This window comes from Pteropus alecto, unplaced genomic scaffold (assembly GCF_000325575.1).
Source record: "Pteropus alecto unplaced genomic scaffold, ASM32557v1 scaffold70, whole genome shotgun sequence".
Classification (NCBI taxonomy): Eukaryota; Metazoa; Chordata; class Mammalia; order Chiroptera; family Pteropodidae; genus Pteropus; species Pteropus alecto.
The window spans coordinates 2,326,528-2,348,803 of NW_006431912.1; the positions used below are offsets into that span (position 1 = coordinate 2,326,528).

General features: G+C 39.4%; 1 protein-coding gene across 4 annotated transcripts in view; it reads right to left on the minus strand.

Annotated features, from left to right (window-relative positions):
* Nucleotides 1–14,175, minus strand: part of ELOVL7 (ELOVL fatty acid elongase 7) — a 63,338-nt gene extending 49,163 nt beyond the window's left edge. Inside the window, exon 1 of one of the 4 annotated variants that reach the window (XM_015599474.2) lies at nt 13,916–14,175. The gene's annotated coding sequence lies outside the window, so the exon portion shown is untranslated. Of the gene's footprint in view, nt 1–13,130; nt 13,271–13,904 lie in introns of those variants that run through there. The other 3 variants (XM_006906047.3, XM_015599468.2, XM_015599470.2) reach the window with 3 other exon arrangements.
* Between the last annotated feature and the right edge of the window lie 8,101 nt (nt 14,176–22,276).

The window sequence follows — 22,276 nt, forward strand, 5'->3', positions numbered from 1 at the left end:
ACCCTCATATCTTCCCCCAGCCCTTAGTTCCTACTTCCTGATCCTAATATTATCTAGATTATTCTAATGACCTCTCAACTAAATTTCTTGATTCAATAGCCATCTGTTTTCCACAGTCCATCAGCAACACCTTTTCAAGGATTAAATTGATCATGCCATACTTTAGCTCAAAATCCTTTGAAGACTGCCTATGGTAAAAGTCTATCTCCTTGGCTACCCTTAGCAACACTTTTAAACTCTACCAGGGCAAAAACTGTCTCTGCTTAGCTTCTAATCCCAGTGCTTAGGAAGGATCCAGCACACAGCTGATTCTTGGAAATTATTTGCTGAATTAGAATAAAGTTAACCCCATCTGGCTCTCCAGCCTCATCTCTTACCCCATAGCAGCCTCCTTTCTCTTTTTTAGTCTTAGCAGTCCCAAGCTGCTCCATCTTTCCTCTCTCTTTGCTCCAATTTCTTCTGGTTAAAAAGCCTTGTTCACCGGGCTCATAAGCAGATCTCATTTTTTAACATTTCGCCTTCCTCAAACAGGGTTTCTTCTCCCATTATAGTAAGCTCAACCACTCAGGAAAAGTGTCTAGTCTCTTCTGAGCTCCTGATGTAAACTGTGCCCTCTCCTACCATGGCATCTACAGCAAACCCTCTAGTGTGGTGTTATTCAAAGGTGGCCTGTGGACTGATGTTGTTGTACAGATGGTTTATTACCAGTCTGGCACAAGACAATCCAGAAATTGAGTGTAAGCATTTAGAAATGTTTATGGCTAATTGACATTGCTATGACATCCAAGTATGTGATACTTATTAAACAAGGTATAGACCAGTTTGGGTGTTGCTGAATTTGTGTGGTGAGTCACATGTGGTGCAAACTGCATTTTAAGCATGTGTGACAGGACTACTTATTGTCCATGATAGAGCAAAAACAAACAAACAAAAACTCTAACTGGTCCACCACCACAGATATTCTGAGGAGCACTGCTCTAATGCACTCAGGTATGTTCTCATCTTACACTTGTTGGGATGTTGTTGGCTGCCTGAGACAATGCAGATGTCTAATAAATATCAGTGAAAAAATTCATAAATATATGAATGATAAAAAGATTCCTGAAATATGTGAGAGCTGAGCTACTTTTTAGTGACTGATAGGAACTAAGCACTTTGGGGTAACAGGATGCGCAAATGCATTGAAGGAGGACTGCAAATGAGGCATAGTGAGAAAAGATATTTTAAAGATATTGCACAGGCAATGGAAAGCTTTCAAAAGGTGCCATATTATGCAGATGCATACTTATGTAAAAGAGCTCAACCAGACAGTTCTGCCAGAGTCCTACCACCTTGATCCCCCAAGCTTACCCCAAAGCACCTCCTCAGTGCAGAGTCTGCAGGCCTTAGCTATAGGCAGAGGAGCCCCTGATGGGTTTTAAACCAGTGTTGTAACCTAATTGTGTGAAGGATGAAGGTGAAGGGGGCCGGGAGACCAACTAGGATTTAACTGCAATCATCCCAATGAGAAATACTTAAAGGACCCAACAAGGGCAGAGAGAGTTTGGAATGTGTAGTTGTAGACACAAAGCCAAGAAACATTTATGAGGCTATATGAGAAGGGCCGGGTGAATCACTAAACAGGATAAAGGGACAAGGGGATGATAGCATGAGTAAAGTTTGTGGTTTGATTTGGGTGACTATGTACATGTCGGTGACACCGGATGAAATAAGGAACAAAGAAAATGGGACAGGCTTAAGGAGAAGTGATTTCACAAATTTCAGTGTGATTCAGATACAGACATCCAGCAGGCACTTGGGAGGTAGGTCAAGGTATCTAAAAATATGGATTTTGGAAGCTTTCACATCTAGATGATGATTAAAACTACAATAATGAATGAATGAAAAAAAATTGTGGTCTAAGGACAACCCCTAGAATAATAACATCATTGAAGGGTAGGCTGAGGTCAGGAATCCTACAAAGGAGATGCAAAGGGACAAGTCAAAAAGACACGAAGTGAAAACATGCAGAATCACAAAAACAAAAGTGGGGCAAATTCTAAAGACAGAGTGAGTGATGAATATAGTCAAATGCACAGAGAGGTCCAGTGTGACAGGGTGAATGCTCTCCACCAACTTAAGTGAACCTGGAAGCCCCTGTGACTTAGGAGAGACAAGATAAATAGAGTGATGAAGCAGAAGCCAAAATATAAAGGCAAGTGAAAAACAAAAGACACTGAACAGGTCAGTCTCAAGAGGCCCGCTTGTAAAGGCTAGAAAAGAGGAAGGAGGTACAAAATCAAGCTTTATCACTTTTGGTAAAACCTTAAATATTTTCGTTGTGAGAGGATGAAGTATCAGAAACAGGAGGAACGACAAACGAAGGTCTGGAGGAAAAATGGAGAGGAGAGAGACAGGCCTGCAAAGAGGTGCTCTTGCTCCACTGGAGCAAGGTGACACTTCATCTTCCAAGAGGGGAAGAGAGAAAGGAGGGTGGGACATAGATGAGTTAATAAGAAAGCAAGGGCCCAGGTATGGATTAGGGACCTTCCAATGTGCTTCAATAATACCTTATTGCCTCACCATTGCACTTAACATGTTCTGTAGTTGCCAAATCTGCATGCCTACATGTGGCACTAGGCTGTAAGCTCTAGGAAGGCACGGGCTTTGTTTGCCCTGTTCACCACTCTATGTCTAGATGTCTAGCACATATCTAGACATTGTGCTCAATGTCTAGCACATATCTAGACATTGTGCTCAATGTCTAGCACAATGCGTGGCACAAACTAGGCCCCAGTTAAGTGTTTAGTTGACTAAATGGGGACAAAAATTTAAGAGATTCATCAATAAAAGCTTCGATTTTTCTAGCAATACAGGAGGTCAGGTCAATTGCTAAGAGTTTATAAAATGGGGTTCTTAGGGGGTTTTTAGAGAGTTGTGGAAAAAATAGGATAGTTTTTAAGAAGAATGAAAAATAAAAACTCTTCAAGGACAAGTTTAAGGCAGTGGTTCTCAGTCTTGGTTACACATTGAAATCACCTGGAGAACACTAAGAACTGCTGCTGCTTAAGTACTTAAAATTTCAGATTTACTCACCCTGACCAGCCCTAGCACTGGGGTTTTTCAAAGTTCCCAGAAGATTCTATCATGCAGCCAGGGTTGAGAGTCACTGGATTAATTAATGATGGTCAGAGTTTAGTGGAGACAGGAAACCATGAATAGATAGGTATCAATTTACCATTTCACTCTGCTTTCCACAAGACTGTTTAGCTGCCTGAGTAGAGATGCAGAGGACAACTGTAGGGTTAATTTGGAGTTAGGGCTTTGCCAGTTAAATGTGGAAGGGAGACAAGTAGAGAGCTGAAAGACTGAGGGAAAACTAAGATCTCTCCAAAAGTAAAGAGAAGAAGGTATAAGATTGCTGAAAAGCCAGAGGCTGTGGTTTGAGCTTGGGATATGAGAGCTAATGATTCCTTCTTGGCACATTCCCAGGTGACAAGGCCCAAAGTCTGGCTATGAAAGCAGGTGGTTAGTGTGGCAGAGGTTATCATAGTTGGGTCAGACAACGAACTTTGTCTGACAAGGCTACTCTCTGAAAAGGCTTTGAAATCTCCCAGAGCTACAGTACATGTGGGGATGGAGAGGTGGGTGAGTCAGATGGCTAAGTCCACAGGCACATGAGACTGAAGAGGAAAATGGTAAGAGGATTAAGAAAGGCAGAGACAGACAGTAATCAAAACGGCATGGTATTGGCAGCATAACGGACACAGGGACCAGTGGTACAGAATCAAGAGTCTGAAGTAAACCCATATTTATATGGGCAAATAATTTTCAACAAAGAAGCCAAAAACATACAGTGGAGAAAGGAAAGCCTCTTCAATAAATGGTGCTGGGAAAACTGGAAAGCCACCTGAAAAAGAATGAAACTAGACTATTGTCTATCACCACACACCAAAATTAACTCAAAATGGATTAAGGACCTAAACATAAGACCTGAAACAATAAAATGCATCAAAGAAAACATGGGAACTAAACTCAAGGACCTTGGACTTAAAGAGGATTTTATGAATTTGGCCTCAAAAGCAAGGGGAGTAAAAGCTAATATAAATGAATGGGACTACATCAAACTAAAAAGCTTCTGCTCAGCAAAAGAAATCATCAACAAGGTAAAGAGACAACCATCTTAATGGGAAAATATATTTGCAAGCAACACCTCTGATAAGGGCCTAATATCCAAAATATACAGAGAACTCATATGACTCAATAACAACGAAAAAACAAATGATCCAATCAAAAAATGGGCAGAGGACTTGAACAGACACTTTCCGCAAGAAGACATACAAAATGGCCAACAAATATTTGAAAAGATGCTCAACATCACTAGCTATTAGGGAAATGCAAATCAAAACCACAATGAAATACCATCTCATACCTGTTACAATAGCTATAATCGACAGGACAAGTAATAATAAATGTTGGAGAGGATGCGGAGTAAAAGAAACACTTATGCACTGCTGATGCGACTGCAAATTGGTACAGCCACTATGGAAAACTGTATGGAGGTTCCTCAAAAAACTAAGAATTGATCTACCATATGATCTAGCAATCCCTCTGCTGGGTATTTACCCCAAAGACTTGAAAACTCGTATCTGAAAAGATATTTGCACACCAATGGTCATAGCAGCATTATTCACAGTGGCCAGCACATAGAAGCAACTGAAGTGTCCTACAATAGATGATTGGATAAAGAAGCTGTGGTACATTTATACAATGGAATATTGCTCAGCCATAAGAAGAGATGAAATAATGCCATTTGCAACAACATAGATGGACCTCGAGATAATCATGCTAAGTGAAATAAGCCAGACAGAAAAAGTTGAAAATCACATGATATCACTTATATGTAGGATATAAACCTAAAAGCAACAAATGAGCAGGACAAACAGACTCATGGACATAGACTATAGACTAGTGGTTACCAGAGGACTATAGACAAGTGGTTACTAATGGAGTGGGGGAGGAGGGGAGAGGTAGACGGGATAAAGGGGGTCAAATATAGGATTTAGGGGGAAGGTGAAATGGGTAAAGGGGATCAAATATATGGTAGCTGAAGGAAACTGGACTTTGGGTGGTAAACACACAATAGAATATGCAGACGTCAAATGATAATGTACACCTAAAAATTATATAATTGTACTAACCAATGGTACCCTAATAAACTTAATTAAAAATTAAAAAAAAAGGAAAAGAAAAAGAAAGGCAGAGAGAGCAAAGTTTGAGAGAGAGGCATTCAAAAAAGGAGAGTTTTGTTTTATTTTTCCATGGAAGTGAAAAGTAACAGTTTGATTCAGATGTGGCAATGGGAAGGCAGGGGAATTCTGGCCAGTCCATCCAGACATGTAGTAACTTTGAATATGGGAGAAAACCTCCATTTCTCTCATTCCTACATTAAGCCCATCACAAATCCTGACAACTCTATCTTCTAAATATATTCAAGAATCCAACCACTCTTCATTCTAACGATAGTCCAAGTCACTGTTCTCTTACCTAAATTACTGCAACAGTCTCTCAACTGGCGTCCCTTATTTCACCTTTAGCCCTCTTCAATGTATTTTTTACATTAAAGAAAAAAAAAACAACAAATTTTTGAAAAACACCCATCATGTCACTTCTCTGCTTAAAGTGTGCCTATGTCGAAGTTCCAATAATGGGCTACAAGGCCCTACCTGAACTGGGGCCCGACTACCTCTCTGACGTTTCCTTCTCACTTTTCTTACTTAGCTTTAGCCACACTGGGCTCCTTGCCCATGCTTGAACACACTGAAAATGCTCTTGCCTCAAAGCATTTGAAACCACTGTCCCTTTTCAAATATTTGTTGGCCATTTTGTATGTCTTCTTGGGAAAAGTGTCTGTTCAAATCCTCTGCCCATTTTTTGATTGGATCATTTGGTTTTTTTTTTTGTTGTTATTGAGTCATATGAGTTCTTTGTATATTTTGGATATTAGGCCCTTATCAGAGGTGTTGCTTACAACAGGGAGTTCTCTTCGTGCAGACATGTGCCATGGCTACAGCTTTACTTTCTTCCGTTCTCTGCTAAAATGTCACCTTTGCCACCCCCACCACCATGAGCTTTCCTATCTTCGTTGCTTTATTTTTCTCCATAGCACTTTTCATCACTATATATATTTATATATATATATATATTTGATCAATATTCTATATATATTTGTTTATCTTATGTTCTCCCCACTCCCCCATAACACTTTAGAAATATAAGCTCCTTGGGAGCAAGGATCTTTTTCTGTTTGGGGCATTGTTACCTCTCTAGCACCTGGGACAGTGCCTGTAACATGACAGACACAAACATTTGTTGAAAGGACGAACGGATAAGCCTTCTCTAAGCAGTGTATGGGCATGGGGTGGGAGGTTATGTTTGAAAGGTGAGGGGATTGAGATTATAAGAGAGTTATATCTCTTTTCTAGGCTCTAACTATCTGTGCTAATTGTGTCCTTATAGCATGGATAAAGTCTACATAGTTGGTTCATGTCCACATTATATGACTAATTCTAACATTAACATTAAAGGCTAATCCTTTTCATACATACGGTTAAGTTAAATTTTATTAAGCATCTTACATATATTATTTCATGTCTTTCCTCAATAGTTTTCAACCTTTGAGACTATGGTGCTATGGACCTCTTCCCTAGAGAGTACATAAATACATAAATTTGATGTTTTAGAGAGTTTATGGACTTTTCAAAGTTTATCTATAGACCAAGCTCAGGTTAACGAGGTCCTGCTCCACCTAATGTCAGTTGTTATTGTGGATCATTATAAAAACCTACACTTTATTAATCTAGTCCTGGAGACTTTGGAGAAATGCATTTAGACATTACCTTCATTAATGTCCATAATAAATGAGTTACCAAAACTGATATTAACTTAAAGAATATCTTTGCATCTTTAGCAAAATTGTCATTCAAAGTATTATACATGAAGCAATTCAAGATCCTCTTTATAAGAACCTACTAGATAAATCTAGTTTACAACTCATTTCTAGGGGAAAAAATTACTACCTTACAAATTTATGTTTAATAGTTAAAAACCAAACCATTAAAGTTGTGGAAACATTCTCTTACGCTTTGAATATGAGCGCCCAGCTAGCAGTTAAAATTTAGTGCTCCATTTATCATAACTACATTACCTAGATTTTCCCCTTCTATGCTTGGATCTTTATTTATGGTGAGCATTTCAAACATTTTTTAGTGGGGGGTGCAGAAGTGGAATGTAAATTATATACTATCATATACCAACCTTTCACAATCATGTTATCTGCCCTACTCCATTCTTTTTCTCCAAAGATGAGAAAAGAGACTCTAAGGCCACATGTAGTAAGTGGTAGGGTGTATAGACAGAATATTGGTATTCTAGACTCAGGTCTGCTACTCACCACCCAGGTGATCTAGGCAAAAATCACTTACATTTCTTGGAGTTTCAGATTTTTGGTCTCTAGAAATAAGTTCAGAGAACATATCACAGAGGGTTGCAATAAGAACTAACCTTTTGCTTACAAAAGATTTTTTTCACGACATATAAAAGCAAAGAAAGACGAGGAGAAACAGTAGTAGCAGCAGCTGCAGCACACATTTGCCTGTTAATAAGGAGATGGCCAACAGCCTATCTTTGCTCTGTCTACTGATGAAGTGATGAAGACCAAAGGCTGGGGACTGACAGATTTTTTAGGGGGTGCCCAGCAAAGCAGTAGGCACTAACTCTGCTTTGACCTCACTCTTATCCAGACCCACAAATGCTTCTTCCGTGGGATTCTTAGGTGGTCATCTGAAGGGGATGAAGAACTCAGGTTTGAGAATGAAGACAGGGAAGAGTTGTTAGATGAGATAGCTATGGCTTGGGCTGGCTAGTTTAGTCATCTTTGCTAAGACAGTGTATTTTTCTTCTTTCACACTTCTAGTCGTGGTCCAGGCTTAGGTTTTATAACACACGGGTCTCAGGACTAGGTATATCATTGCCCTGCTTTGAGCTTCGGTTTTCTCACCTGTAAAATGGGGGAGGCATGATCTTTGTTCCATTCATAATCTACAGTAAAGTATAAGGAGTAAATAATGTTGTTACTTACAGAGAAGGATGGGGTGGGGCAATTTAGGAACTTCAAAAATGTTCAGCATACAGCAAGTGTTCAGTAAATGCTATTATTATAAAACGTACTTTTATTTTTCTCATTTTATAAGTTCAGTCTTTTTTCACTAACTTATAAAGGTTTAGAAAATAACGTATTTCTATAATTAGTATTTGAATCTAGAATAAGTTTTATTTTGCTCGATACAACTTGTCAGCTTAGTAGCACTAAAAAATTTATCAAGTTTAATAGACTCTAACTAATGCTATACTATGTATTTTTGCTTACGATTTTTATGGAAGTCATTTAAGGGAGGTAAGAACCAGCTCTAGTTTCTACATATTGGTTTACATTATTAAAATAAACTTAAATGTTACATGGATGCTAAAAGCCTAATTTAAAATAAGAAGTAGGAGTTGATTATGTACCATTATATCATTTAATCACAAAAAAAGAAACAAACAAACAAATCACAAGTGTGCTATTAAGACAAAACCCAGAGATGTGGGACAGAAGGAAGGAGTATTTAGGTGAGGGACTGCTAGCAAACCCTCTTTTTCTAGTTCTCACGTTTCTACCACTCGCCCTAAAGAGTCTAAGTCAGGTTTATGTTTATGGTTGCCCTTACACCCACACAAAACTATCATATGATATCAGAGCCCTAGAATCTCTGACACGCTCTGAAACATCAACCCACAGAGTTAGCATGCAGAATGGAAACAGCCTAAACATTGTAATTACACCTGGGTTTAAATCTTGGCTGCATACTTCTAACAGTATATGCTGAGTACCCATTCCGCTTTCTTTACCAGAGCACCTTTCTTCTTTTCTGTACCCATGCCTACTATGAGGATAATGGTGCACACCTTGCTGGCTTCAGAGGATTCATGAGAAAATGCATGTAAATTATCTTCCTGAACTATTACTGATATTTAAAAAATGCCAAAACTTTTCACCTCATGATTGTCAACAAAAGGTTCAAAATTTAAGTGCAGGCATAAGCATTCTATAAACATGTGGCACAGAGGACACCCATGGAGTTTATTTTCTATTCCAAAATTGCTACGCAAACTGAGCATAATCAAAATATCTAAGGTAAACAATGAAGGTAGCTGTCTTTTCCAGATCAGAGAGAGAAATGACCTATGAGACAGATCAGAGAGAGAAATGAGACAGAACCTCTAACAGAAGAAGTTTCAGAGAGGTGAAGCTGTAAATGTCTGAGGGGTGTGTTTAAAATACAAATCTTAACAGGTCCCTTCCCTTCTTAGAGGCCTCCAATGGCTCTCCACTAACTTTAGGATAAAATCAGAAATCTTTAGTAGGTCAAACAAGGCTCTCAGGATCCTGGCCCATGCATGCTTAGGCAACCTCATCTCACACCCTCCTCTGCAATGACTTTGCAGTATTTCCAAATCTCTGATGATACCGACATTCTCTAGGCCTAAGTCTGGTTTTCCACCCTCATCCCATTTCTCTGCTGCCCTAACTTCCACTCTGCCTTCTTTCACCTCAGGACAACTTTGTTTGCCTTACTCTGCTTGGCTTTCCCAACACCCTGTCTTTGTTAATTATCGTTCATCACACTGTGCTGTTACTGTTTGCCTCCCTCACCCACACAGCCTTGGATTGGCTTTAGCATCCTGCCTGACACAAAGCTGACACTCAAATGTTTTTTGAATATGCAGTTTCTGAAAACCCCTAATTTGGAGTAGATTTGGCTCTATTACCTTATTGTAAAGGAGACAAAGAAGCTGGGCTGCTGGTGTTCATGGCCTGTGTGTCAATTTTTTTAGATCAATCTTATAAATGCCAAGTTTGCATTAGTTTTCAACTTTTTTATAATTTGTCCAAATTGGATGAGTCACAGAAACACATATAAGATAGATTCTTCTCTAAATATATGTTTATGGCATCCTTCTTTCCAAGCTATATGATGTGTATTATTGAAATTCAAGATTATGTCTCAATTCAACAAGCTATTGCATTTACGAATGCTCCACAATTGGTAAACAGCATTCTTCTGTATCTTTAAACTGATTTTTGCACTTGAAGGAGAAGAGACAAACAAATTAGGAAAAGTCTTTTCTTCAACTCAACTATCAATTACTTAAGAACAGAGGCTTTCTTTTATGTACATCCCAATGTCTACCAGTCTGGTTATGGGCTGAATTGTGACCCTCCCCCCACCCCAAAATATGCTGACATCCCAACCCCCAGGGCCTCAGAATGTGACATTATTTAGAAATTGGGTCTTTACAGATGTAATTAGTTAAGATGAGGTCATACCTTAATCTAATATGACTGGTGTCCTTATAAGAAAATGGCCATGTGAAGACAGACAGACACACAAGGAGAACACTATGTGAAGATGGAGTCAGATATTGGAATATAATGTCTACAAGCCAATGACAGTCGCTGTCACCAGAAGCTAGGAGAAAGGCATGGAACAGATAGATTCTCCTTCAAAGCTCTCAGAAGGAATCAACACTGTTGACACCCTGATTTCAGACTTCTGTCTTCCAGAACTGTGAGACAATAAATTTCTGTTGTTTTAAGCCACATAGTTTGTGGTGCTTTGTTACAGCAGCTCTAGGAAACTGACACAGTACCAACATGCAAAAGTAGTTTAATAATACTGTTCTTATTGAAGTGAATTGCTGCTACTTCAGAGGAAAAAAAGTAGGCATATCACATCCACTGTTTTTAAAATTTCTTTTAGAAATCTGTATTAAGAAATATAAAAATTACCATATTTATTGACAAAGTAATTCTACTTCTGCAACACTATCACAAAGAAACTCCAATTTATTCAATGATATATCTCTCTGGAAAGATAAGTATTACTGTAACTTAGGTTGTTTATAATCTGTTGCTAATATACTTGTCCAAAAATAGAGGATTTGATAAGTAAATCATATTGTAATTACTGGAATATAACATAAACAACAGGACTTTTGGAAATTATATAAGATGAAAAATGCTTATAATATAGTATATGGAAAACAGAATACTAAAATTCTATATGGAGCGATATAGGAAAACATGCATAGAAAAAGAGAAGGGAGACAAAGGTAAAATGGCAAAAATATTCGTTGTATTAGAATTATTCTCAGTGGGTCAGAATTCTCTTCTTGGCTCCCTAACCTCATTGTTTTAGTACCTACTTCCAGTCTTTTCTCCTCACTTCAAACCTCCCCAAGCAAAGCCAATTCTTTCTTGACAATGCCTCTTGGGATTAATCCAGGCTCACATCTTATGCAGACGTTTTGGGAGAAAGATTTCTATTTGGCCTATCTGCTGTCTCATCCAATTACTATATCTACTGCCAGAATAAGACAGTCATATCGCCAAACATATCTACTGTGGTAATCGCTTCATTTATGCTTTGTACACTTTTAAGTATGTTATATTTTTCAATAAAAATGGTGTTTTTTTGTAGCACTGTGCTTTCATATCTTGTTTTGCTAAGATAAAGTTAGGATTCATGCTTCTCTGCCGATATGGTCCTACTTCATTACACATCTGAGTGCAATGTTTAGCCAGAATGGAGTTGGCAGAGGCTTTTCTCCTCCTCTTTTACAAGGCCTGCCAGCTCCCCCAAGTCTACCAATGCAAAATCTTTAACATCCTGTAAAACCTGGCTTAAAAATTTCAAAGTTTTCTGCCATCATCAAACCCACCTGATCTATGCTACCTTAATTCAAATTGATCATATTCTGCAAACATTTTTCAAGCAACTGCTAGTTTAAGACCTGAAGATGTAATATCCTAAGTTGTTTACAATCTTTTCGTGGACATAAGCATTTATAAAAGACAATAAAAACAATAGAAAATGACATGTGCTAAGTAATAAACGCATGTTTGGTGGTGAGGTGGAGCGAGACTGGTGAAGAGAGAATGGGGAGGAGGTGAGACTGTTGAAGGCTAGAAGGAAGAGACGAGAGAAAAGTTCAACAAAAGAGATTTCGTGGTTGAAGAGTTTGGCGTCTGGGTGACTAGGATAATGGTGGGGCTCCTGATAGAAATGATGTCAACTAGAAATGCTTTGGGGCAAAGCAGGGCAAGTCCAAATGGAATATTACAATATGTACTGAGTAAGAGATGCTACTCTCAAACTGAGTAAGACACATGGAAAATACAGGATCTCAAACCGGATAAGTAGAGGTGATAACTGAAGTAACAAAGTTCTATGAAATCTTAAAAAGAAGAACCTAAACTAGTACAAAGCCACTCAAGAAGGAAAAGAGGGACCTGAGAAAGAGAGCCTGGTGAGCGATGCTTGACACAACACAGTACTTAGGAAAATCAAGACAAAGAAAGGACCTGTAGGTGAGGCAATATGCACAGTGGTTAACAGCCCCAGCGCTGGACCACAGCCTCTGAGTTGGAATCCCCTCCTGCTACTTGTGTGCCCTTGGGCAAGTTACTGTGTCTCAGTTTTTCACCCCCAAAATAAGGATAATAATATCATTTACCTCACAGGATCAATGGGAGGATTAAAAGTTAATTCGAGTTCTTAGAACAGTTCCCTGCATGTAAAGAACTCGATAAATACCTGCCATTGGAGGAAAAAGACTTTTTTTTTTTAGTCCTCAGTGACCTTGGGGGAAACAATTTTTGGCCTGAGGTAGGAGCAGAAACTACAAAGGGAATTAATAAGTGAAAAGTAAGAAGATGGGGGCAGCCACAAAGCATCCATGACTTTCACAGCAGTTAAACAATAAAAGTGAGTGAAATAAAGACTTATATAAGGGCGAGTACAAGGTTAAGTGAAAACGCTTTCCGATGGCTATCTCAGCAAGAAGGAAGAGGTGTGGCTCACCGAAACTCTTCTTAAGTCGCTGTGGGACTAGTTTCCCCAACCACAAAGGGAGCTATACCGGGTAGAGACCGGACCCTTCCTGTCCCAGCTCACCAGGGAACTCCAAAGAGCGCTGTCTACGCATCCGGTAAGTTTGAATCAGAGCTGACTGATCTGGGTAGAGGCCCATTCCGTAACGAACACTACCTTGGAAGGTGAAACAACAGGCTTTCCCATTTCCATGTCTGGCACGACCTGTTCCACTGCTCTGTACTCATCACTCACTTCCTCGGCCAGCAGCCGCCAGGGCAGGATGCAGCTCCGGGAGCCAAAGAAGCAGCGCCCCGCTGCAAAAGCATCGCTTCAATTTCATTCCGGCCTCAAGGACAAAAAAGTGCCCCAGAAGGGAAGAAAGCAGGAAGAAAGGGGCTCGGGAATTCTAGGGGGTTGCTAGCGAGGCCATATCCGGAGCTGGGAAAGTGACCTCCGTGGCCAAGGTCGAGCAGGTCTTTCTCTCTCCCAGTGCCACCGGCGAACGCCTCTGCCCATCCGGCCGGAACAGCAGCGCCCGCGCCTCGTGGAAGCGCTTGGGGCGGGGGAGAGGGGGGAGTCACACAAAGCCTGGAGTGGCCGGGGCCCACCGTCCCTTTAGGATTCTAGGGGCGGCGGGGACGCTCGCACGGAGGGCGCAGGTGAACTCGGCGGCCACGCCCTCTAGTGGGTAAGGGCCTTTGCCCTCCGCACCTCAGGCCGTGGTGCGGAAACTTCCGAACACCCCACCCCCATCCGAGCCGCAGAAAGGCCTGGCCAGGCTCCCCCAGTCTCCCACACTCGGATCCTACTCCCCGTGTGCCGAGCCCAAGTTCCTCCCTCTGACTGCTCCCGACAACCTGCTCTTGGGGTCTCTCTCCCGCCCCCCATCTCTCCTCGCGCCCAGGAAAAGTTTGGCTCCAGTTTGCGGACCCAGCGCCCCGCACTCACCCCGCACTCACCCCGTGGAGAGCGGAGCCAAGGCGCCTGGCGCGCGCGAGAGCAGCCAGCGGGGGCGGACGGCGGCGCGAGCGCAGAGCTCCTGACAGCAGCCCTTGCTGCCCCTGTCGCCGACCAAGCTGGAAAATGGGAGGCGGCAGCCGGGATGTCACCTGCCGGTTCTCCCACTCAGCTGCGTGACGCCGCGCAGCGCCGTCCCCAGTCCGCCGGCTGCTGCGGCCGCCGCCAGGTACCCGCGTGGGGCCGATGGGAGGAGCAGCCGCGGGCCGGGGAGGGAGCGGCTGGTTGGGGCGCGCCTCGGTCGCCCCGCCTCCGCCCGGCTCCACGCCGCTAGTCCCGAGACTGAGAGCCGGGCCTTGGGCAGGGGACTATTGTCTAATTTCGGATATCAGGTTTGGCTGATAAACTTAGTACATTTCTTTCTGAGCACAAATGCCATCAGGTCAACTCACCTGAGGTTCTCTCTTGGCTTAACAAATTCTGCGAAATTTGTCGTCAGGCATGATTCAGGAATGAGTTGTAGAAATATCTGAAATGAGGCAGACCTGGCGAAGGGTGAGACCTGCGGCAGAGAGAGAGAAAAAAGGGCGTCCCTGCTCCTGAAAAGGCTATTTAGAGGGCTGATTCTTACATAAAATGGATACCAGACTCAATCAGGGCGAGGAGCCCGATTTGAGTTAGGTCCATCCCGTTTATTAAGAAACTGGAGAATTGCTGCAAATGTTGGTAAGTGGAGGGGGCTTTTGGTGCAATGAAGAGCAAATTGTATATCATCTAAGTTAAATTCTTTCCTGGTTAGTAACAGCAACTGCTGCAGAGAACAAAGACTAGCAAACTTTCTCCTCATGTACTACTTTTGGATTGGGGAGTGGGGTGAGGATGAACCTTATGCGTGTGTATGCACCTTAAGCGTGTGTATGCGTACTCCGTTAGTTTTTAACTTACCTGCCCTGTATCTGGTTATGATTCTTTTAACCACTGTTATGTTTTGGAATCATGGTATCAATAGCTGGAAGGCAAAATAGGAGCCCAAAGAAGTTATCTATTTAAAATTCAAAACCACAAACTAGAATTGAGTTATCTTCCAGAAGCCTGAAAAATAACCTCAGAGGTTGCAGTCAGATCCAAGCACCTAACAAACGTGGCCTGTGGGCTTGTGCTGTGAGTTTTAAGCATGGATTCATGACAAAAGCATCAAGATTACTGGGGAGAGTGGATAGGGATCACACTTCGTGGGCCAGGAGCACATTTTCTTCACATGCAGGGTTTGCCTAGTCCTACTGCACTGAACAACAGGTTCTAAAAGTTGAATGTAAAACTTTGAGAGCCCACATGGTAACCATTGAAAGGAAAGCAAAACAAACAAAAACAAGAAAGCTCAAATTTAAGAGAATCTAGAATTCAAGGGTTTCTATTACCTTTTAGATAAACTTTGCTTTCATAACTATAACAGGTCATTCAGTAGATTTGGGAAATCTTTTGGGAATTAGAGAACATTGCTTAATGATATTTGTCTTTGAGTCTGTCACAGTCTATCTCTATTTATGAAATTTCAAATATGCAAGTCAAATAGTCACTCATTTAACAAACATTTATTGAATGCTACTACGTTCTGGGTCCTGAAGATTCAACACACAATAAAACAGACAAAAACAAAACAAACAAAAAAAACACCTCTGTTCTTGTGGAGTGTACATTCGTTTTACCTGGAGATGATAGACGATAGATGAATAAATAAAATACTCAGTGTTCATGTTACAAAGTGCTACAAAGAAAAATAAAGGAGGAAAGGGGATGGGGCTTTGGAGGTGGGGAATTACAATGTTAAAGTGGTTAGAGAAGACCTCAGTGGAAAGAGGCATTTGAACCAAAATTTTAAAGAGGTGAGCTGGCAAATCTATGTGCCTATCCGGTTAACAGTGGCAACAGCAAGCATGAGTGTGCCTGGGATGTTCATGTTCGTAGAACATAAAGGAGGCGAGTGGTTGAATTAGAGTGATTGAGGACAACAGTAGTAATAAGTGAGGTCAAAGAGTTAAGGGAAGTATTTTTAGAGAAGTGGTATCATCTGAATGAAATTTTAAAACGGAGTACCCTGGCAACTTTTTTGAGAATAGGTTGGGGGTGGGTAAGTGAAAGGGCGGAAGCAAAGAGATGATTAGGAAGATCTTAAAAAATCCGAATGAGAGATAAAAGTGCCTTGACCAGGTTGGTAGTTATAATCAGGTTTTTAAAATATATTCTGAGGGTAATATCAACAGGATTTCTTAAGGATCTGATGTGGGGTGTGAGAAGGGGAAAAAGGAGTTGAGAAATTCTTCAGGGTGTTTGCCTTGAACAATTGGAAAAAGACAGTTGCCATGCACTAATAAGAGGAAGACTGTGAGGGAAGAAAGTTGGGAGAGGAATAGTCAAGATTTGTTTGGGAAATTGTTATAATTTGAGATATTTCTTGTATATCTGAGTGGGAATGTCAAGTAGGCAGTTGGTTATACCAGTCTAGAGTTCAAGAAACTAGTGTTGTCGATATAAATTTGGGAGTAGTACACTTCCAGATGGTATTTAAGACATGAGAAATGGCTAGAAGCAACAAGTGAGACTAGGGGTTTAAGAACTGAGTCCTGGGACACTCCTGTACTAAGTGGTTAGGGAAATAAGGAGGGGCTGGTAAACAGAACTGCCTGTGAAGGAACAGAACTGAGGTTGGAGTACAATGAGAAGAGTGACATACCCTGGAAGGCAAATGGGTTAGCCATCTATTGCAACAGTAATGCTGTATTACAAATAACTCCAAAGCTCAGTAGCTTATAGCTATATACTTGTTATACCCACAAGTTAGCAGGTTGGTTGCAGTTCAGCTGACCTAGGCTGTGCTCAGCTGAATAGCTCTGCTTTAGGTTGCAGACTGAGCTGAAATCTGTTCCATGTGTGTTCATGCTGGAGCCCAAAATTAAAAGGCAGCAGCCATCTGAAGATCCCATGGTAGATAAATGGGGTACAAAAGCCAATCCAAAGCCTATAAGCTTTGGGGGCCTCTGCTTGCATCACTGAAGCACATTTAAGGCCTCTGCTCACACCAAGTTGGCTAATATTCCATTGGCTACAGTATGTCACCCAAATACAATATTGAAGGGCAGGGGTAGGAAAACATAGTCTATCCAGTGGAAGCGTGAGAATATTTGCTGAACAATAATCCAAACTTTTATCATAGTAAGGGAAGAAAGTACTTCAAGGTGGAGGAAGTGATCACCTATGTCAAATGCTATAAGCTGAGGACAAGAAAGTGACCATTGATTTAGCAATATGGAAGCCATTGGTTGACCTCAACAAGAGCAGATTTAGAAGAATGAAAGGAATGAAAAACCTGAATGTTCGGAGTGAGTTTCAAGAGTAAGTAGAAAGAGAGAAATTGGAGAAAACGAGTTTATATAATTCTATCATGGATTTTTGTTATATAAAGGAGTGAAGAAATGAAATAATGACAGGAAGAGTCATTATTTTTTAAATAGATGACATTTAAAGCACGTTTGTATACTTTGGAAAAATTTAGCAGAGAAGGAAAAACTGCTAGTGCTGGAAAGAGGACAACTGTTGTAGTGATGTCTTTGAGTAAGTGAGAGGGGTGGGATTTAGTGCACAGGTAGAGAATGTGGCCTCAGATCTCAATGTGTACACTTTTTATATCATTTGCTTATTTTTACATAGAATTATATTTTCTTGTTTTGTGCTAATTTTGTCAGTTATGTTTTACAACCTCTTTTCTCAATCCAGGGCTTATATTTTAATTTTATGGGAATTTTTGTTATTCTTAGTTTTTAAATTTTACCAAATTTATTTCAAAAATAGTGAAATGTATCAATATTTTTCCTATGCTTTATGCTTTTTGGTTCTTATTTTAGAAACTTTTTTTTTTCTGAAGTCATACTAATTTTTGGTTTTCTAAAATTTATGGGGTTTCCTTATTAAATTTAGATCTATAATCCATCTAGAATTGTTTCAAATTATTATTTTTGAACAGGTAATATATTCACATGCCTTACATATAAAAAAGGCACATTGTGAAATATCTTCCAACTTTTCTCCCATCCATGCCTTTCTGATATATGTCCAACACCTTGAAACCGCCACTGTCACCCCTTGCTTGGATTATAACACTCTTAAATGGATTCTTTGCTTCCTCTTCAACCGATCTCCACACTGACACAAAAGTGATATTATTAAAATCTAAGTCAGATTATGTCTCTCTCCTGGCTCAAAACCTCATTCTCAATTTAAATATTCAAGCACAGCAAAGGATTTGGCCTGTTTTGTACACTGGCACATAGTTGATACCAAGAAGAATTGAGCCATTTCCACACAAAAACTTGTATGCGAATGTTCATAGCAGCATTATTCATAATAATTAAAGAGTGGAAATAATCCAGATGACCATCAACTAATGAGCAGATAGATATAATGTTATATATCCATACAATAGAATATTATTTGACAATAAATAAGGAATGAAGTACTGATACAAGCTGTGACATAGATGAATCTTGAAATCATGTTGAATCACAAGGAGGAAGCTGCTAATGAGAAGGTGTGGGAGCCATGATAAAAGTGCCTAGTTTCTTGATGATCTTGGAAACAGCATATCAGCTGAGGGCTGCCTTTGTGGACTTTCATCAAAAGAAATGCATTTATATTTAATTTAAGCAATGTTATCTTGAGTTGTCAGGTAAACCTAATCCAAATTCATAAAAACTGCTGCCATTGGGCAGGTGTTTTCAGGTTTATCATAATTCTCACCACTATCTAATGTCTCCCTAACATTGACTGGGATTTGCCAGTTATCATCACATCGCACTGTTTTTCTCTCCATCAAAAATGAAAAAATGAGGCAAACATAGCCAAGGATTTCATGAGAAGAGCATGTTACTGTGGAAGAAAAAACTATTCCTACATGCCTACGACTGCACACAACTATTAATGCACATCGTACTAAATGTACACGACTTAAGAAGCTATTACGAAACTAACCACAGTAAAAATTATGACCAAAATAGCAAAGACATTTAATGACAAGTTTAACTTAATGAAAAACTTAATGGACTGAAAACAAGGGCTGGAATTATAGCAGTGATAATGGTGTAAAATGTATTAAGAAAAATTTCTTGGCATGAAAACCTTTTGCCAATGATGGATTTACAAAAAGGTTAATTCCAACAGAAACTGCTTCCTGAACAAAAACTAACATTTGCAAATCTGAAGTATAATAATAGTTCTTAGCATGTTGAAGCTGGGGTGAAGAGAATTATAGTACAAAGTTGCATGAAAAGGTTAAATCACTTTATTCCCTTCCGACTCAGCCAATGAGAGTACAGATATAAAAGATATAAACACTATTCAATTACCTATAGTTATTTATGGTGTCCAAAAGGTTTTAAGTGTTAGTATAGCTTTTGGAAATCATGCCAATAATGGGCATATCAGGAAATTATTTTGCGTGATGAGTAAAGTGGGTAAACAGGACTGCAAATAGGTAAACAGGTGGTCCTGCAAGTCAGTGCTAATGTTGGACTTGTTTTGCAAAACAAACCTATGGTGGCAGTTTGGATAAGTCACACACGTTTACTTCACAATTCAATGGGAATCATATGTAATTTAGAATAAGGGAACGTGTCATGAATGTGGTAATGAAGACTATGAAGGGATGTATCATCACAGTTTGAACTACAGGAGACATGTTGATGCTTTCTTTACTTGACAAATGGTATGCACAACAGATGTGGTGTGAGACTAACGAGATTTTTTGGGGATGGTTCTAAGAAATTAGTTGTGTTATCTATAAAATGTCAGCTGAATTATTAGTGAAGATTTAGTCAAAAATTGGGACTTTGGTTGACATATATACTCTTATTTCTTTACAGGTGTGTTCACAACCAGTTACACAAGTGAATTATCCATTTACTCATCAAATTTCTAATCAAATTGTGCCTTTTGGAAACTCAGTTAACCAGGAAAAATCTGGCCTACATTCATATGCAGAAATAACTTTCCAGAAATTTAAGTGACGATTACCTCCGTGGAGCTAAGCATCAAACTCTAAAAGAGTTATTTGATTTCAAGTATTTATAAAAATGAACAAACTTGGATCAGTTTGCCTTTTTACAGCTAATATTGATAATTGTATAGAGGTAAAAAATGTAAATAGTACACTGAAGTGTAGTTCTGAAAATTAACCAGGAGCTGAATTCTATAAATTCAGATCTTAAATATATAAAAATTATTGTGCAAGGAATGTCTTTAAGAAAAAAAAAATCTGTGAAAAGCTTTTATATTACTAATCCAAATAAAATTAATATTGCTCCCAGATGATATAGGAAAAAAGTCACATTTTTGATTCAAGATAAAAATATAATAAATTATAGAAGAAAAAACATAATAACCAAAACACTTATTTTTAATTGGGTACTTAATTTCTAATATCATATATTTATTATGTTATATGCTGATGATACCAAAGTGCAATAAAAATAAAGAGTATGATTATAATTCTTATATTTGATTCTTGTTACCCTCAACTTTTCACTCATTTACCATGTTCTCCTGCCCTTTGTAAGCATCTGAGATTTTGAGGCCTTATCTTGCCTTTCCTGCATTCCTTCTGAGTACAAAGATAATCAATGACCTGAAAAATGTAAAATTTCCAGAAACATTTGTTACTTTTCCATAATTGGGGGAACGAGAAGAAAGCCCAGAACTTTAGAGCCAAAAGCAATAAATTCAGTCCAACCGTAACATTACCAGGTAGGAATGGGCTAGTTGGAGAAGGCCATACTGAGAAAGCTAAACTCAAAGTTTCAAAGTTCCCCTAATTTTGTTAAGCTATTGGGATTCACAAAGCAAGTCCCCAGTACAACAGCAGCCCTCTAAAGGAGTCAGGGGGATCTATGTTGGGTGTACAGGCCAGCAACAATCTTGAGAAAAGGATCCTTTGTTGTTTTGCGAGAGAAAGACTATAGGATTAAAGTAATACCCAGGTTACTACCTAATATTTAACAACACTTAAAATTTCATATATAGTAAATTACAAAATTACACAATTAAGCACTTTATCATTTGCAAATTGTGACTGTAGTTTTTTTGTAGTTAAGTGCTTGGTAATGATATTGTTCACTAATTAGTTCAATAAATAAATACACATATTTGTATCTTCTATTTGCCAAGCAGTGTTTCAGGTGCTGAGGATACAGCAATAAACAAAATAAAATGTATACTATGGAGTGTACATTCTAGAAGGGAGAGGAAGACAAAATAAGCAGACCACGTCCTGAGAAAGCGAAATTTGAGAACAATTTTGATAAGACCTCAACCCAAAAGTTCTATTACCTGAACAATTCTTTTATGGCAGAATTCTTTTTTTTTTTTTTCCTGCTTTTACTTTTATTAGAATTTATTTGATGCTGAATTTACTGCTGGGCCATAAGTTTTGTGTCTTCAGTTTCTTCTGGGATATCTTTTTCTTCTGTGCAACCTCCTCTTCTGGTTTAGAAACAATCTGTTCTTTTTCATTAAGGATCATCTCAATATGGCAGGGGGAGCCCATGTAGGGGTTAATGCACTTGTGAGCTCTTTAAGTTCTGCACTACATTTTGGGAGATTTGTTCACCCGGATGTGCTCGATGACCAGAAAATCTAAACCCTTAAGTTCGGCATCACTCTGCATTTTTAAGCCTGTGCAGCAAGATTCAACACTCTTTTGGGGCCCTTCATTCAGCCCCACTGTTTGGCCTGGGCACATCTACCAACTCCACCACTGTAACAACGCATTGTTTAGAATAGCACGCATTGTTTCTGTAAAGTCACATCCTTCAGATACTTGGTGGCTTTTCAGATATGCATACCCTTAAAGGCCTACACAGTTTCAGGAGTGGTCTTAAAGGGAACATGAAGATCTGAACCGCCTAACTTGCATGATTTTGTGGGGTTATTTGGGTCAAGTGAATAGCGAACCATATTCAGAGGTCACTTCAGGCTGCTTACGCGAAGTGCTGTCAGAACTTTCTTTCAATTCCATAAAGTGTATTTTATTCCCATTCCACAAATGATGAGATTAGCTCAGGGAGGCTAAGCAACTTGCTAAATAATACAGCTAATCAGTGGCGGCTCCATAATAATTTGGATGGAAATTTTACTTCAAAATTTTAGTCTAGGCAAAACAGCATTCTCATTCCATTAGAATTTGAGTGTTCATGCAGTGTAAGATAATCCATGAAACTTTTATAAAGACACTTCACCTTTGCCTTCGATGAACTTCAATTAATCTTGAATATAAACCTCTACTTAAATATTTCACACAGTGAATATCATTTAAAAAT